At 43.6% G+C, this 17,685-nt stretch overlaps 1 protein-coding gene across 1 annotated transcript in view; it reads left to right on the forward strand.

The window, feature by feature from the left end:
* Positions 1 to 17,685, forward strand: part of Ror1 (receptor tyrosine kinase like orphan receptor 1) — a 353,553-nt gene that overhangs the window by 229,148 nt on the left and 106,720 nt on the right. The window lies entirely within an intron of this gene.

Below are 17,685 nucleotides of genomic sequence, written 5' to 3' on the forward strand. Positions count from 1 at the left end.
GACTCACGGAGGTTCATGGATGTACCACAGCACCTTTCTAGTTTTGAGTTCTCTCTCCTGAGGCTCAGTCATAATCCTTGAATGGGGTTCTGCAAGAACCTCTGGAGCCTTAAGCTCCCATCACCTTGTCTGCCCCACCTCACCTTCTTACTCAGCCTTGCGAGTTCCTTGTAACACTCTATCACAGGTCTCAGAGCATAGGTTGTCAGTTTCCAGTGTATGTTATAAAGATTCCAAATAGCACATGAGCATGTACATAGGAGCTCTTTAGTACCTGGAAAGTTGAACAAACTTCAGATAGCTTGATTTTTATCACCTCATGCTACAGCTGAGGAAACTGAAGGCAATAATCCTCTGGGTCGGGGTGGCTTTCCCCTTGAGCTACAGGAACGGTCCAATCATGTGGACTCCTCACCTTCATGTTCCAGCACACAGTCCAACATGACATGATCTTGAATATAATCTACAATTTTAGAAAACTAACTTCACTCTATAGAATCCAAACATGGCCTCTGGGCATCAGAGACCTCCACCTCCCTTGGTTCTTCTGGGCATTTGGCCAATGTCAATTGGATGCTTCTTGCCCAGGGTTTTTCCTGTGGCTGCAGCTCCTCTCACCCTGGAGGTTTCATTATTCATCTGTCTGGTGGCTAGACTAAGAGAACTGTCATCCAGAGATGCGAGCATCTAGGGTTCCCAAAGCACTTCCTTTCTGTGGTGGACTCTAGGTATCTGATAGCTGAAGCTCCCTAAAGTTGGTACCCAAGCCTCTCTTCACCTAACTACTAAATTTACTTGCCCAGTGTCACTTTGGCTTCAGCGGTACAAGGAAAAGCTTTGTTTGATGGGAGGAGTGGCAATGCATTTGCAGGCCTGTTTTACATCTATGTTTTCCACTTCCCACATATGGGCGATAGGAAAAAAGCAGACACCATCCTCCCAGCACAGAGCTTTTGTTTTGAGTTGGAAGCCCTTCCTCATTTCCAGACAACTGCTAGTTTCAGGCTTTTATGATGGCGACATACCCTTCAAATGATTCACTTTGTGCTGCTTTGAATGAAAATGGCCCCCATAGGTTTATAAAGAGCACCATTAGGAGGTGTGGCCTCTTGGAGTAGGTGTGACCCTGTTGGAGGAAGTGTGTCTTTGAGGGTGGCCTTTGAGGTTTCAAATGCTCAAGCCAGGCCCACTGTCTGGTTCTCTCTTTTTCTGCTGCCTGCCAATCCAGATGTAGAACTCTCGGCTACCTGGCCAACACCCTGTCTGCTTGTGTGCCACCATGCTCCCCGCCATGATGAAATGTAAGCCAGCCCCAATTAAATGCTTTCCTTTGTAAGAGTTGCCATGGTCATGGTGTCTCTTCATAGCAATAGAGACCCTAACTAAGGACACATTTCTTTTATCCACTCACTCCCAGAGTTCTAACTGGCATCAGTGGCCAGGACTGAGTCTGAACGAGTGGTTAGGTGCAGGGCCTCATTTATCATACAGCTTCATGCTAAGAATTTCTTAATCTATGGATATAGACAGTAAATAGGTGTGGGTCCTGCCAAGAAAGAACGAAAGAAGCTTCCAGAAACATAACCGAAGGAAATATTACAAAAAGGGAAGAGAAGGTTTTAATCATAAAGATTTATGTTAATGTATTTAGAGACTGGGGAGAGGGCTCGGTGCTTAACAACATTTACTGCTTTTCCAGAGAGCCTGAGTCCAGTTTCCAGGGCCCATACCAGGTGGCTCACACCCACCCACATGTGTAACTCCAAGAGGACCCAATGCCTCTGGTTTCTGACGGCACTTGAACTCACGAGCATGCACTTATACATAGATAAACATATCCCCCAAAATTAAAAGTAAAACTCTTTACATCTTTAAAACTTAACAGTGAAACAGTTAGACTGAACTCTAACCACTCAGCTAATGAGAACCATTTGTTGCAACCTCCGAGAGAAATCTCCTTCAGGGCTGTGTCTACTTTTCCCTGAATTTATGTGGTCACGTGTACTGGGGAGGAAGAAATACAGACCCCAAATGGGGACACCTGCAAATGGCACTCCATCCATCCATCCATCCATCCATCCATCCATCCATCCATCCATCAATCCATCTAGTATAAGGAAACTGAGGAAGCTCCTGCTATATGTAATACACGCTGGAATATGAAAACATAGTCAGAGAAACACCCCTGGCTTATGCTGAGCTTCCTGGAGTCTTGTTTGGCCTTGTGTTTTAGCAGCTGGTAGTTGGCCGGAGGGTTATATTCAACATTTCTTCCAATCTTTCAATAGCCTTGGCCAGACCTATTTGTCCCGCCTTCTTGCCTGGTACACCTTTCTCCATTGCCTTCCTTCATGCAAGCAGTGGTTATTGATTCTCAGTGCCTTCCAGCCCACTCCTGTCCATCACTCCTCTGGGTCTTCAGTCAGCCATTCCTTACCCATAGGACACCATGTCCTCCACCACTCCAAGCAGAGTGAACTAACTGGAAAGGCACCAGAGGATAAGTCTGGGAGCTTCTATAATGACACCTCCAAAGACAGGTTCCCTGTTTAAATGTAGAGGTGTGGTGTGCACAAGATGCCTATGGAGGTGTAAACATGCCTCAGGGCTGCTCCTCAGGTGGTTGGATGTAAGCGGTTGGTGTCATAACAGCATCACTGGCGCGCACGGTAAGCTTACCGTATGAAACAGCTGCCATGCTGGAAATCCTGCATGAAGAGGAACTTCACACCAAAAATGTCACTGGTGTCCTTTCAGGGAAACGGTAGAGAGGGTGCTATGGGCTAGTGCAGAGGTTGCCAAGGCTGCCCTCTGCCTTGTGTGCCTTGTTCTCCTCACAACGACACAGTTTCTGCCCCATCACTCCTCCCTTTTCCCAGACGGGCTCCACTCTCTTCTCCCAGGCTAGGAGGCATGCTCACTCAATGAGTACAAAGTGGTCCTGTCTTTGCCCCTTTGTGTAGCCTGACCATTTTATGGGTTTATTTTGTACTTAATTCACGTCTCGTGTCCTTTGCCCAGTGAAGAGCCTAGTACTGCCTGGTACTATTACAGCGGCTCTCAATCATCCTAATGCTGCAACCCTTTAATACAGTTCCTCATGTTGTGGAGACCCTTAACTATAAAATTATTCTCATTGCTTCTTCATAACTGGAGTTTTGCTACTGTTGGGATTGTAATATGAATATCTGTGTTTTCCAATGGTCTTAGGTGACCCCTTGTGAAAGGGTCATCCTACCTCCATAGGGGTTTCGACCCACAGGTAGCCCTGCCTACTTCAGCCTTCCTCTCTCCCAACTCTCTCAACATTCAGCATCGTGATCTCCCACTTGGTTCTTCAGTTCATCATGGCCTGTTCTTTCCTATCAGTTCCCTAGAGTCCCTTCATTCTTCCTTCAAGATCTGAAGGATACAGCCCATATCACCTCCCTTACTAGAAACTCCATGTTTGCTAAGTGTGGCTTCCAATAAAGAGCCTTGTGGCACTCTTGGCTTGTAAATGGGTTGTTTCTCTCTTCAAGGACTTTGACCAACCTGCATGGCTCAGATCACAATCTGTCATTATGATATGCTTAATTGCTTGGCTCTAGCCTGGATAAGAACAATTCAGCACAGGCTCTTAACACAACATGTCCAAATGCTTGTGGGAAATTTTACCCAGCTGCACTTAGTAACCTTGTGTTTGCCCGAATAAGCTACATAAAGAGGCAGGCCTGACAAGGATTCTAAAGTTTACACTTTTATGTGTTAAATTGGTTTTTGGGTTTTTGGTGTGTGTGTGTGTGTGTGTGTGTGTGTGTGTGTGTGTGGTTTTGTTTTTGTTTTTGTTTTGTTTTTGTCTCTTGCTGCAATGAACTTAGTTCTATAGTTTGTTTGATGTGTATGAATGCACTTGTCTTTTGGGGCTTGTGTAGAAGCCAAAAGTTGACATCAAGATGCCTTTCTAAATGGCTTCTCTACCTTACTAATTTAGATGGTCTCTCCCTGAACCTAGAGCTTACTGTTTCAGCTACACTGTCTGGCCAAGAAATCCCAAGGTCCCTGTGTTTCTTCTAGCCCTACCACTGGGATTACAGACATGCATCCTTTCTGTGGGTTCTATGTGTGACCATAACCAGTCCTTTCTGTGGGTTCTATGTGTGACCATGACAGTCCTTTCTGTGGGTTCTATGTGTGACCATGACCAGTCCTTTCTGTGAGTTCTATGTGTGACCATGACAGTCCTTTCTGTGGGTTCTATGTGTGACCATGACAGTCCTTTCTGTGAGTTCTATGTGTGACCATGACAGTCCTTTCTGTGGGTTCTATGTGTGACCATGACCAGTCCTTTCTGTGAGTTCTATGTGTGACCATGACAGTCCTTTCTGTGGGTTCTATGTGTGACCATGACAGTCCTTTCTGTGGTCTCTGAGGACCTTACTGCAGATTCTTCTGCTTGCACAGCAAGCACATTAGGCTCTGACCATCTCCCCAGCTGCTCTCCTAGTTTTTATTACCAGATTGCTCCGTGTTTGTTTTTGGTTTGGCTTGGTTTTGGGCAAGAGCTCTAGAGAAGATCATGTCAAATTGTTGAATAATGTGGTTCCAAATTTGAGGGCAAAACCACCTCATTCATAAGAGAGACCTTTCAGGTGACATGCACTTAACAAGAGACCTGAGATGCAGCCAAGTCAGCAGATTCTTTCAGAGTGTGGAGCAAGTAGGGAAGGACAAGAGGAAGGTCTGTGTGATCTTTCACAGCCCCAGAAGTTTACATTCTGGGAAAAACTGAAAGCAGATTGTCAGACTTTGTGAAGTCCAGTTGGAATATTGACTGACACCCAAAAGGATTCGGGTTTTGCTCAATCAAGATACGACTGTGGAAAACTGAGATGCTCTACTGCTGGGTCCCCATAGGAACAGAAATTCATTGGCCAGAATGATGCACATTTGTTTTGAAACCCACCCAGGCTCCACATGGAGCCACGAGCTACTTGAGAATGTATTATGATGGTGTGGGCTGCTGCCTCGGACTGACCAAGGTAACAAAGCAGCACAGTCTTCGAGAAAGGCCCTAAATGTGTCCTGCTTGGGTTCCTGCACAGAAAGCCCAGCTGTGACCTCTGCATGGCAGAGACACAGCCACAGTCTCACACAGAGAGGACTACACAGCAGGCTGATGCTGGAGCATGCCTCTTGTTCGGGGTACTCAAATCACAGGACTGACTTACGACGTGTTCTGTTTACATTGGCCTGGAGCCCAAACCAGCAATGTATTTCAGGCCTGGCCTTCTAGATAGTATCTCTAGTCATTTAGAGGTTCGTTACACAGAGCCACTCATCCTGTCCTGCTCTGGTTAAGGTCTGTCAGCATTTTTCAAAGCTTTATAGTTCGGCCATAATGGAAGAGATTGCCACTTTCAGAGTTCAGCTTGACATGTAGAGCCTACACTTAGCAGTCTAAAACTTTCGGTGCCCTCAAAGCTTTGCCCCCCTCCCATTTTTAAGTCAGACCTTTACTGGGTAATATTGAACCATCATACTAGCTTGTGGTTTTTCTAGTTTTAGTTTGGTGTTTGAAAGGCTTAAAATAAAACAAAACAAAATAAAAACAGCAGCAACAAAAAACATGGTAGTCATGAGAACACAGGAGTATGTGCATATTTTAATGACCATTTTAATGTTTGGTGGGTGGGAAAGGTCAGAGACAACATTGCCAACATTTCTACAAGACTCGGGAAGCAGTTCTCAAGCCCACAGCCTGTGTTCAAAGTTTTCAGTTGGAGAGTTTAATTATGCATCAAATTGAAGATATCAGGCTGAGGGGTGACCATGTTTCCACTTGTGAGTTCTGAATATTCTTACAATTTTTAATGAAATATCGCACCTAATAAATATGCAGTAACAAAACAATACCCCTATGTAGGCTCCAACTTTTCCAAGTCTACTTTATTTGGGGTTCTTTAAATGTTTATACCTCCCTTCTAACCCACCTACCCTAGATAGGAGAGAAAGGAGGTTTATGGGAGCAGGGGAAGCAGACCTTGTTGGACTCAGTTCCTGGAAGCTATTCCCTTGGCATAGTCGGCAGGATTTCAGCAGACCAGCAATTCCACCGAGGTTGTTGCTGCTGGAACTGGAACAGCAGCCAGAGTCCGGAGCCTTGAAGCCTTTGCTGGAGCGGTCTCTCTAGGAGCGTCTCGAAGTGCAGTGATGAACAGCAAACAATACCAAGACCCAAAAAGCCCCAGCCTCCTGTTGTGATAGATAGATAGATAGATAGATAGATAGATAGATAGATATCCTCTCAGAGTCTGTTCTAGGATGTTTTTCAGCTGGCAAAAATCAAACACCCACAGGAGGTGGTTCAACTTCTAAGTGGATAAACATCGCCTGTTGTCTCACAAGTCTGTTCCCCATTCCACACTTGGGATCAAAACAAAAACATGTTTATATCCAATACCTATCCCACACTTGGGATCAAAACAAAAACATGTTTACATCTACTATACCCATACCTATTTATAAAAAAAGAAAATGCTCAGTGGTGCTGGAGAGGTGGCTTATAGTTAAAGTACTTGCCTAGCAAGGAAATGAGCCAGAGTCTGATCCCCAGAATCCAGATAAATTGCATGGTAAGCATTTTGGCTTGCTTGTAATTCTAGCCTCAGAAGGCAGCTAGGGCATCTTGAAGCAACCTGGCTATCAGATGGCCCATATTGATGAGCTCTGGGTTTGATTGAGAGACCCTGACTCAATGACTAAGGTAGATGAGCAACTGAGGAAGATTCTCAATATCAACCTCAGGCTCCATATGCATTTGAACACACATGCATGCACCAACATGCACACACACACACACACATACACACACAGACTCACATACATATTCATGCATGAATACCACACACAAATACACAGAAAAAGAAGGAAAAATAATGGCCAAAAAAAGAGATAAACTCAATTGGATATTGCAGCACCAAGGTCTACTATCTGTTCAGGTTGCTGAAAGTCTACATGACCATTGGGTGACTTTTAAACAACAGGCATTTGTTTGTCACAGTTCTGTGATCTAGAATGCTAAGATCAGGGCACAACCACCTCCAACTCTGGTGAGGTTCCTTGACCTAGCTGGTACATAGCCAACTTCTTGTTGCGTCTTCTTATGGTAGGTGAGGCAGGGGATCCCTCTCTTGTTATGAGGGTACAAAGCTCATTCCTGAGGGCTACACCCTCATGCCTAACTACTTTTCAAGGCCTTATCCCCTAATTCTATCATGCTGTGGGATAGGATTTCAGTATGTGAATTTTAGGGAGGGAGGGACACATACATTCAGTTTGTAACATTCACAAAAGTTCATAACTAGAAGAAAAGCCATTGGAGTTGGGCGACTGCCCATGACCTTTGAGCGACCCTGCTTCTAAGAGAGATTAAGCACTGAGGTGGAAGGCTATATCCTGTGTGTGGAAGATGTCACCCGGAGATCCTTGGATCAGTTGGTAGTGGATGAAGTTCCTGATGAGGAGAGAGGGTGGATGGGGAAAGCTGACAACACGGACAGAGGGATCCTGGTAGAAGGGAGTTTCTGTCATCCCCATCAGGAAAAACCTCTAAAACCTGGAAATCTTGTTTAAAGCAAGACAGCAACTCCCACACATCACGGGGCTGGGCTGAAGATAAAGGGCAGCTGTAGGCATGAAGAGCCTGAGGAAATTAGCATGAGCCACAAGGCTCCTCCTCCTCACACCTCTATCAATCAAAACCAGACATAGAACATTCTGAACTCTTGGGTCCAGCCATTGTGATTCTGCACAGATCTTAACTATAACAGTGTGTTGTGTGTGTGTCGGGGGGGAAGTTTCCTTAGTGCTGAAGAGTCCATTAGCGTACAACTGTCCGACCCGTGAAATACCCCACTCCTTAAAGCAATTCTCTAGATAGCAGTATTTTCGTAAGCCCCTTTGAACTGTCTGAATTTGCTGGGCTCGGGCAGAAGGCAGAAGCACTATCTCTCCGCCTGCCGATCTATAGGGTCTCTGTTTTCTCTTTTCTGATGTGTGTTCCTTGCCTTGCCTTGTTGGCCATTTGTTGACTTTGGTCCAGTAGGCAGACACTCTTCCACTTCAAGAGGCACTCCAAGATCCTCAGCCCCAGCATCCCTTGATTCATCACAGTTCCCAAGAAACTGTAAGTGGCCAGGCTGAGCATCCCCTTCTACTCCAAGTGGTCTGTCCTCAGGCCAGAAGCAGCTTTGTTTAACTACATCTTACCCACTGTGTACCTGAGCACAGACATCCCACATGGAGAGTCCAGGCAAAAGTCCAGCTGGGGATCTGGTTTTACTCTGTTGTGGGACCCGAGGCACCATGCTTGCCTCAGCTCTGGATTTTTATTTATTTATTTATTGTTGTTATTATTTTGGTGTGAACGATAGAGATTGTGGTGGGAAATCCTTCTGGGGATTGTTGTGGAATCAGGTAATCTCAAGGCTTAGCAGAAAGATGGGCAGGAACCCCTAGCCAGAAAATGGTGACTATTCTACTGTGTACTCCTTCCTATTAACAACTCAAGAGAATTGTATGAGGCCTTCTTGCTCCTGTTGAGACTACCCTGAATCAGTTACATTGTAATCTCTGGCGGTAGACCTCACCTGCCATTATTTTTTTAAAAATGATTTTAATGTTTATCTCATTCTACTCTTACAATTCTCTTGTGGATAGTCATTGGTCCCTTTTACAGCTGAACAATCTGAGGCTGAGAAAAATTGAGTGTCAGCAAGGAAGGGGCAGTACCTAGATAAGGAGCCACAGTGCCCTAAGTGTGGCTGTCATCCCTCCTGCCTTCTTCTTTGGCACTTCCTGCTCCACCTGCCCAGACCTGTTTTCCATTTTCCAGGTAATTGGCCATGGGCATTTGGAAGTCCCGTGCTATTTTGTCTGATATTTATTAAGCACAGCTTGTGGCTCCAACTCAAGAATGTGCAAGCTGACTTAGATTATGTTCGCATTGAGTTTATTTAGATAGAAACTATTTTCTGAGATAGTGAATCAGGAGTATTTATGGTGAAGTGTGTGGAAAGGGGCTGCAGGTTGATAGTGTGAACAGAGAGCGCACTGAGCTAGTGTGATGACGTAACCGTGTTTGGCAGCTGTCCTTTGTGTTTAGCTAAGCATTTTATTTCAGGTTGGGAACCCCCTCCCTCCTCCTCTATGGAGGGCTTTGGCTGGGGCCTCTTCTGATGCTGAGAACTGGTCCTGATGGTGACCTGCTTCCAAACTGGGGGCTTGGTTGTCATAGTGATGAGCTGGGAAATATTTCATATCTCAGTCTCTCTCACCTGTCAGAATATGAACATAACTCCTGGCCTTGCCTCTCCCTGTGGAGAGGTGGGCAGGCACTTGAAAACGAAGCCATAAATGCTGGGAGGGATTGTGGGCCTGTGGCTGTGACGTCTTGTCAAGCCGTTGGTAATAAATGGAGTGTCTCTGGAGCTAGTTTGCCTGGAAGTCCCTGGAGCCTCCCATTCCCTTAACCAACCCACGTTTATTAAATACCTGTGAAATTCTCAGGACCAAGGGCAGGGCCAGGAGGACAGGGGATCGGGAAAGGAGGAAATGGAGCCTCCGCTCCCAGAGAACCCCGTACAGCCCCTTCTTCTCCCAGCACTTCACTTTTTAGCCTGATTAAGTCTCCAGTGAAAGGTGCCTTGGCTGCCTTCACAGCCCTGTCCTCCCACTAGTCTCAGAGTGAGAAGCCAGTGTAGGGCCAGTGGGGATTGCCATGGGCTGGATGGCCTCAGAAGGCACAAGGACATCTTGAGTCCCGGTAAGGGTCCTGGACAGAATGGCGAAGATGGTCATCTGAGTTGGCTGGAAATGAAAGCTTTGGGTCCCAGCTTTTGCCACTCTTAGGCTGTGTGACTTTGGGCAGTTGCTTAGCCTCTCTAAGGCTAACATGCCTTAGCTTCCTCATTTCTAAAATGAGAATAATTATGGTGTCTAGCTCATAGGATTATTTCAAGTTTGAATAACTTCATGTGTGTAATGCTCCAAATAGTGTGCAATGCTTTGTAGGTGTTGAAAAATATGGTGGTTACTTTTTGCAAGTAATGGGGAATCACTAGTGCTTAAAAAAAAGGAAAAAAAAAAAAGCATTAGCATTTCCTTTTCTACACAAACAGCAACAACAACCAGAAAAAGGACATAAAGAATACCAACCCCAAACTTTTGCCTGGACACGATGGCCACTGGGAATAGATTGTTCCTTGGCTTCCAGCTGCTGGTGTAAAGCAGGGCCTCTTAAACTTTCCCTACCCATAGTCCTTTTCACCCCAGAAAGTTCGATGTGACCCTGTGTATATTAATAGGTAAAATGTATACAAGTTAGACACTAACTGGTAATAAACTATAAAGAAATCTATTTTTAAACAATTTTTGTTAACATGTAATCTTAGCATTTGCTAAACATAAAAATGAATCTGCCTGTTATAGAAATGTATCTGCTTATTTATTTTTAGATGAAGAATTTAGTCTTGGCTAGATATTTGATGCTCCAGGATATAGCGTATCTTCAACACGTCACATTGATTGAGGCTTTGATTCTATAATTGTCAGTGCTAAGGATGCTCATTTGATTATATACACAGTAGAAAACAGCAGAAATCTGTTTAGTTCCATTTCAGAAGTTGCTGGAAATTTTGTTCTACTCCCATGCCAAAACTCTGAACAATTTTGCATTCTTTTAGGGAAAACTCAAGTTAATAACTCAAACAACCATTCTCTTTCTTTCTTTCTTTCTTTCTTTCTTTCTTTCTTTCTTTCTTTCTTTCTTTCTTTCTTTTGTGGATAGTGTGGTGGCTTGAATAATAATGATGACCATAAGCTCATGTTGTTTGAGTCCATAGTCACCAGGAAGTGGAACTATTTGAAAGGATGAGAAGGATGTGGTCCTGTTGGAGGAGGTGCTGCTGGGAGTAGGCTTTGGGATCTCCTCTCTTTTTTCTCTCTTTCCTCTCTCTGTCTGTCTCTCTCAGTGGATCAGGATGTAGCTCTCAGCTACTGCATCAGTGCCATGAATGCCATCATGCTGCTGCCATGCCCCTACCATGACGATAACAGACTAACCCTCTGAAACTACAAGCAAGCCCATATTAATTCTTTTTCTAAAATAGGAGTTGCCTCGGTCATGATGTCTCTTCACAGCAATAGAACAGTGACTAAGACAAATGGTATTTATTCTAATATAGTACTTTTATTCTTTGAGAATGTCATAAAAACAAACAATGTATACTGATCATATTCACCCCTCATTCCTCTCTTGACCTCCTCTGTAATCCCCATCACCATACAGCCCTTTAAACTTCATGTCTCTCCCTCCTCCCTCCCTCCCTTCCTTCCTTTTTTTCTTTCTTCTCATTTTAAGTAACCCAATGAGTATTAGTATTGGGGCCATGCACTGGTCAACCTGCCAAAGACCACAGTCCTAAAGAAGATTGACTCTTCCTTCCCTGGTATCCTCAGCTGTCAATAGCTCCTCCTTATTAGGAGGAGCTCGTGAACCATTTCCTGCTTTGGGATGTTGACTGTGTTGGTCTTGTGCATGTCTTATGCAGGTAACCATAGATATTGTGAGTTCATGAATGCAGTGGTCCTATCATATCTGAAAGATGCTTTTCAAGTCCCAGCCTCTCAGAACTTGGCTCTTAAGATCTTTCTTCCTAAACTTTGTGGGCGGGAGTTTGATATAGGGAGATGGGAGGGTTAGGGAAGAGAAATAGGCTTGGAGAGAGCTAAACTTCATATATAAATATGTTATACACATACAATGGCTTTATACTGGAATTACTCTACTCAGGGGACAATGTTTGACCCAGAAGCCATAAGTTGCAGAACACAAAGCCCAGTGCTAGGCATGAGATACTTTCCCTTGAGTTGCTGGTCAGGTAATATCTCAGAGACAAGCCTGTCAAAACAATCCCAACTATTTGCCATGTTCTTGGGTACCCACCAAAACTTGACGTAAGATGCTATTAACTACTAAAGATGCCATATCCTTTGGTGATAGGGCTTGGGGAAATCCAACTGAGTATTACCCTGAAAGTGTCTTCCTTGTTGATTAACTTTCATCTTACTGGAAGGCAAGATATACAATGCTGGCAAAGAAGAGTCTTCAATACTTGAATATGAGTCTCTCAAGGGACAATAAAAACCACCCTGGCAAGGTCTGTCCAAGGGTATAACAGTAGTACCATGTATAATACAGAGACAACCATTCACTTCCTGCTTGTTCTTAAGATTCATTCCACAAGGGGAAAGTCACATATCTTTGTACTTTTACTCTGGCTCAGAAGCTGTATCTGTGAAGCTCATGGGCACTAGAAGTGATCCTATTATCATTATTTTGCTAAATGGACATAGGATCAAATTACCTTCTAAGTATGTATATACCCACGGATCAGTTCATCTCTCAGTTCTTAGTATGACTTTGAGCAGGGAATAGCAGTTAATACAGGCACAGCAGCTCACAGTGAGGAGAGCAAGCATCTGTGAACAGCTCAGTCATAAATGGTACACCTACACCACAGCAAGTTTTCAGAGCAGCATTCTAACATAAAACAGTCCAAGACATACTAAACTGATACTCATACGCTGAGGAATGACAGTAGGAAACTATGAAAAGTCTTTGTTATACACAATTAAACCATTATGTCTCAATAAAAGCAGAAAACTTTGTACATACAGTGAGAGCTCTGCAGCCCAAGTATCTGATAGTCTTTGTGGACGACCTATGGTTTTTAGGTGGTCCTTATTGGAGTTATGTGGTGTGCTGGCATGCACAGTGCAGAGTGCACATGCTGTGTGCTCAAAAACAAGACTGCACAGAGGTTACACAATGTGGCAGGACAAGGGCTGCCAGAAACACCTCGGGCTCATTTTATGTTTGATTTTAAATTAAATTTTGGTTATCACATGCTCAGAACCTTTTACTGTTGCCAATTTTTTTTATGACCTCGGCATTCAGTTACTTGACCCCATACGTCATGCATGTTCTTGCAGCCACTCCCTGCTCTCTGACTCACAGAGCTCCAGCCTACAGCTAAACCATTGTCTTGAGAGGCTGCCAAGAGACCCTCCCAGAAGATGAGAATATACAGAGCAGGGGAAGGGCAGCTGAGAGGTGTGATAAAAGGACACTGAGCCAGATTGTCCTCAGTCTGTACAGTGCCTCTCAACAGACTGAATGCTGAAACAAGAGGCAACTAAAATAATACATCAGCAGCAAGTTAGAATGAGGCCACTCTTCACTGTTATGTGTATCTTTAGAATGTAGTTATTTTCCTATAAAATATTTATGTTAATTACCGGGTTCTTTTAGTTTTCAACAAACTAAACAAATTATAACAAAAACAACAACAACGACAAAACAAATAAAACAACTCTTCAGAGTCCTCAATATTCTGAAAGGAGGTTGCTAAGAACAAGAGGTTTGAAAATTCTGTTTTTATTATTTTTATTTTATACATGAATACATTTGTTGACCAAATCCATGCCTCACTTCCATGCCACCCCCTAACTTGTCTGTTTGGGAACTCCTGCCCTAGGGCATGCACTGTGGAGCTGGAATCACTTGTTTTAAATCTCAGATTTTGTCTGCTGTCTTGTGGTCATGGACAACTCTCATCTCTCTGTGCCTTAAGTCTCTCATGAGTAAAGTGCTCATAACACCATCTGCCAGGACAAGAAGTACGAGGTAGGTGTTAGCCATTACGGATGTGTCAGCATTGTTGTCATTACTGAGGTTTGCCAAGAAACAGAGATGGAATGAATGGAACTGATTTTTTTTTCTCTCTCACAAGGCCAGTTATACCCACCTTCTATACACCTTCCGTCTCATCATTAGTAGTCTGGGGAAGAAGAGGAAAGAATGAGACATGTCCCAGTGTACAATGCAGGGAAAGGTGTAGAAGCCGCAAGGTGTTGCCTGGTATTCAAGTTCAGCATTGGCTCTGTGTCTGTCCTATGGAAACATACACTGTGCCAAGCAGAGGAAATCCCAAGGGCCCAGATAATAAACAAGAAAATCAAATCCCTGAGAGGGTTATTCTATTCCAGTGACAACTCAGTCCTCATGGCTTAGTGGCAGGACTTCTTCTTCTTCAGCAACTTCTTCTCCAGCCATTTGCAAGTAGCCTGGAGTGGTCACCTCAAGCTTGGTGTACATAGCTCAGAGTTAGTCCTCTGGCATGACACATGAATCCACAGAAAGTTCCAGGAAGAAAATAGTCCCCAGGCAGGGCTTGTTAAGAAAGACAGAGGGAGGAATGATGAGATGGCTCAGTGGGTAGAAGCACCAATGTCAAACCAGATGACCCCAGTTTAATTTGTGAAACCCAAATGCTGAGACAAGTACCACCTTACATACACACACACACACACACACACACACACACACACACAGCGGGGCGGGAGGTGAGGGGGGAGCAGAGGTAAAGATCAGAAAGGTAAACAGGTGCAGCATGCTTTATCATTTTATGCCCATCAGAGTGTCTTTATGAGCTTAGTTGATATGACACCCTGGCACTTATGTTCTTGGCCGAACTGAGTTGCAGAATATTTGCCAGATTTGGGCCTCAAGTGAGCAACTACATAATCGCAAACAGATCTGCATCTTATCCTTTGAGCAAGGCTCTGATTAGTGAACACAGAGATGCATTTAAGTCCTTTTGGTCTCTGGAGAAACACTGACCTCAAGATGTCCTCTAGTGGCCCTCTCGTGCTTTCAGAGAGAGGTGATCTGTTACAGACATATCTGACATATCTATGACCAAATAGCATGCAGACTAGTCAGACATAGGCTCCACTCCCAGGAAAACTGAAAAAAAAAAAAACAAAACAACAAACAAACAAAAAACACGAGGCTCAGCCTGAACCCTTACTCAAACAGTTCTCCATGAAGCTAAGGAAGGGCTTGGCCACCAAGACTGTGTGTGACTAGTCTCAGTGGGTTTTGCTGTCCAGGCAGGTCATGGAGTGGACAGGCTAAGAGTGGAGCTAGAGGGCTACGACTTGGGTCCAGTATGGCAATAGGCCTTGGACAAGTGATTTAACATCTGTGACCCTAGTTGTCTCTCCAGGAAGAGGGTGATCATGTTCCTTCCTTGCAGAGATGAGGGAACACCACAGCAAATTCCTGGGATGCGGCCTTTACTACAGCCTGTGACTGCCTGCTATTGGCCTTTGTGTAGTGCTGGCTGAACCTGAGGCTTAAAGGAAATGGCTACTGGTACACTGGGAAGACACCTGTATGAACAAGGAGCTAGGCAGCTTGTCTCTTGTTCATAATTCCATCTTCTTTAATGGGGGACTATGATTTATATGCCTTTCCTACTTACCCAGACACTACAGGATAGAGGAAGTAGAGGAAGGAAAGATCTATATCACCTGAAAATCTTCTCATAGAAGTCACTAGCATAAAACCCAGAACAGAATTATTAACATTTCAATTCTTAGGTTTTAACAAACCCTGACTTGAGTACTACACATGTGCCACTCAATTTAATTTTAATCTTCCTCTGACAGCTTTACCAGGTGGCTATTTACTGTTTGTATTTTTAGTTAGTTATAACAAGGTACAAAGAGCTTAAGTAGCTTGCCCTAGGTTATACAGATAATCATGGGAGCAGAGTGAACACCTGAATATTCAAACCCAGCCAATCAAATCCCAGAACCTAATAGAATATCACTTGCTAGGCTTATATGGGCGTTGTATGGTTGCTTTTCCAAGTTTCTGTCTAAAAGCATGTATCATAATCCCCTGAGGCTGTTAAGCTGTGACACTCTGTGAAGCTGTTAATTAGTCCTTCCTACCTTCTGGGCAGCTCTCAAATATCTTAGGAATACATGTGCCTATACCCAGGCACAGTCACACCCATGGGCAAAGAATGAATGGACTAATAAATACATAACTCATAGACAGCTTACAGAAACATGCCCAAGACAGAGACCAGAGTATGCATGTTAAAAAAAAAAAAATAAGAAAAAGAAAAGAAAAAGGCAAGGCACTGATGGACTCTTGATTCTGGTGGAGAGAGTACTACCAACTTGGCTTAAAAAGTGTGAGTGGAATAATAGCTTTGTCCTCCTTCATACATGATAAAAGTCATTCACATGGGCAACATGGTCCTGTGAGACTGCAGAGACTTCAACAGAACACCCTCCAATCTTCCTGTGCAGACTTTTAAAAAATAATAATCATTTATTTTTATGAGTTCCTTTTATAGGCTTTTCGGTAATTAAATTATCCAGTTAAATATCTCAAGAAACAAAACATTATTTCCCAATAAAATTCCATTAAATTCAACACATTTACTGTGTTTTTGTGGTGTCCAACATAGTAGTAGCTACTAGCCACATGCAGTAATTTAAATTTACAAATTCAGCTAGAGACAGACATCAAGGCAAAACCAAAGTATATGGAGAGGTGGCTGGAATCTCAAGTGGGGGGCTAAGGAGCCTCTCCATTCCCTTCTTCTTTGACCCCAATCTTGAGGGTGTCTTGTGGCTAATCATTTTGCTCTGACAAAGATGATAATGGCTGTTATGTTCAGAGCACAGAGTTCTACAAGGGCTAGGGAAGGGCAGAAAGCAGAAAGAACATCTGTCAGAAAATAACCTACCCCAGGATGGGTAGTCATGGAACGGGAGACCCAAGAAAGTCTCATAGACTAGTTGTCTTCAAATACTGAACTAGAAATTTAAAAGCAATGCATTCTCTGTTACTGGATTTCACAATATTTATTGTTTTCTAAACACGATTGAAGAGCAAGCATAAGGAAACCTTATTTCATTAAAATTTTTCATGTAACAAATCTTAAAAGAAGCCAGATGCAAATGTAATCGCATTATAATTCAACTTATACGAAAGTCTGGCATCGGCAAGATTGCTTCTCTAATGATAGAAATCAGAACAGTAGTTGCCTGGGGGAGGGGTGGGATGCAAGGTTTGGGAGCTGGGGCCAACTACAAAGGATTTGGGAACAGTTTCTAAGGCGTTGATGTTGTCTGGATAGGACACTGGTTACACAGGAGCACGCATTTGTCAGTAATTGTGGGACCATTTCAGTTCAGTGTGTTACATAGAAAGTAAATTTCATTTCAGTTAAACTTTCATGCTGACTTGACATGTGATCAACAGATTAGATAGGTAGGTGGCAGATGAAGGATGGATGGATGGATGGGTGGATGGATGGATGGATGGATAGATGGATGACACAGCATGACTTGTTCTGGGTCACATGAGTGATATTACAAAAGTGTGCATTACCTCTTTGTCTGGTAATGATCTGGTCTCCATGAACGTTATGCCATCAATAGGAAAGTGGGGGACACACTTCCTGATCCTGTGTGGTATGGAAATAATTACGTTGCTGTTGAATTTTGCCAGAGGTTGCGAATGGTGTCATTTGGAGGTGGAAAGATTCTAATTAAACTGATGTTTTGTTCCTTTGTCTTCATTTTCTCCTCTTTTTTGCTTATTAGTATTTTCAGCAAGGAACATTCAGTTCAGAAGCTGAAATTCACAAAGTTGTCTTTCCTTGGCTGAGAGAGTATGCCTATCTATGAGTGCAATGCTCTCATGTGAACACTTGGCTCTTATATTCTGGTCAGTCAGTCTCTTCTGTCCCAGCATCAGGCTCTATGGGGTGT

Source organism: Acomys russatus, chromosome 2 (assembly GCF_903995435.1).
Source record: "Acomys russatus chromosome 2, mAcoRus1.1, whole genome shotgun sequence".
NCBI lineage: Eukaryota > Metazoa > Chordata > Mammalia > Rodentia > Muridae > Acomys > Acomys russatus.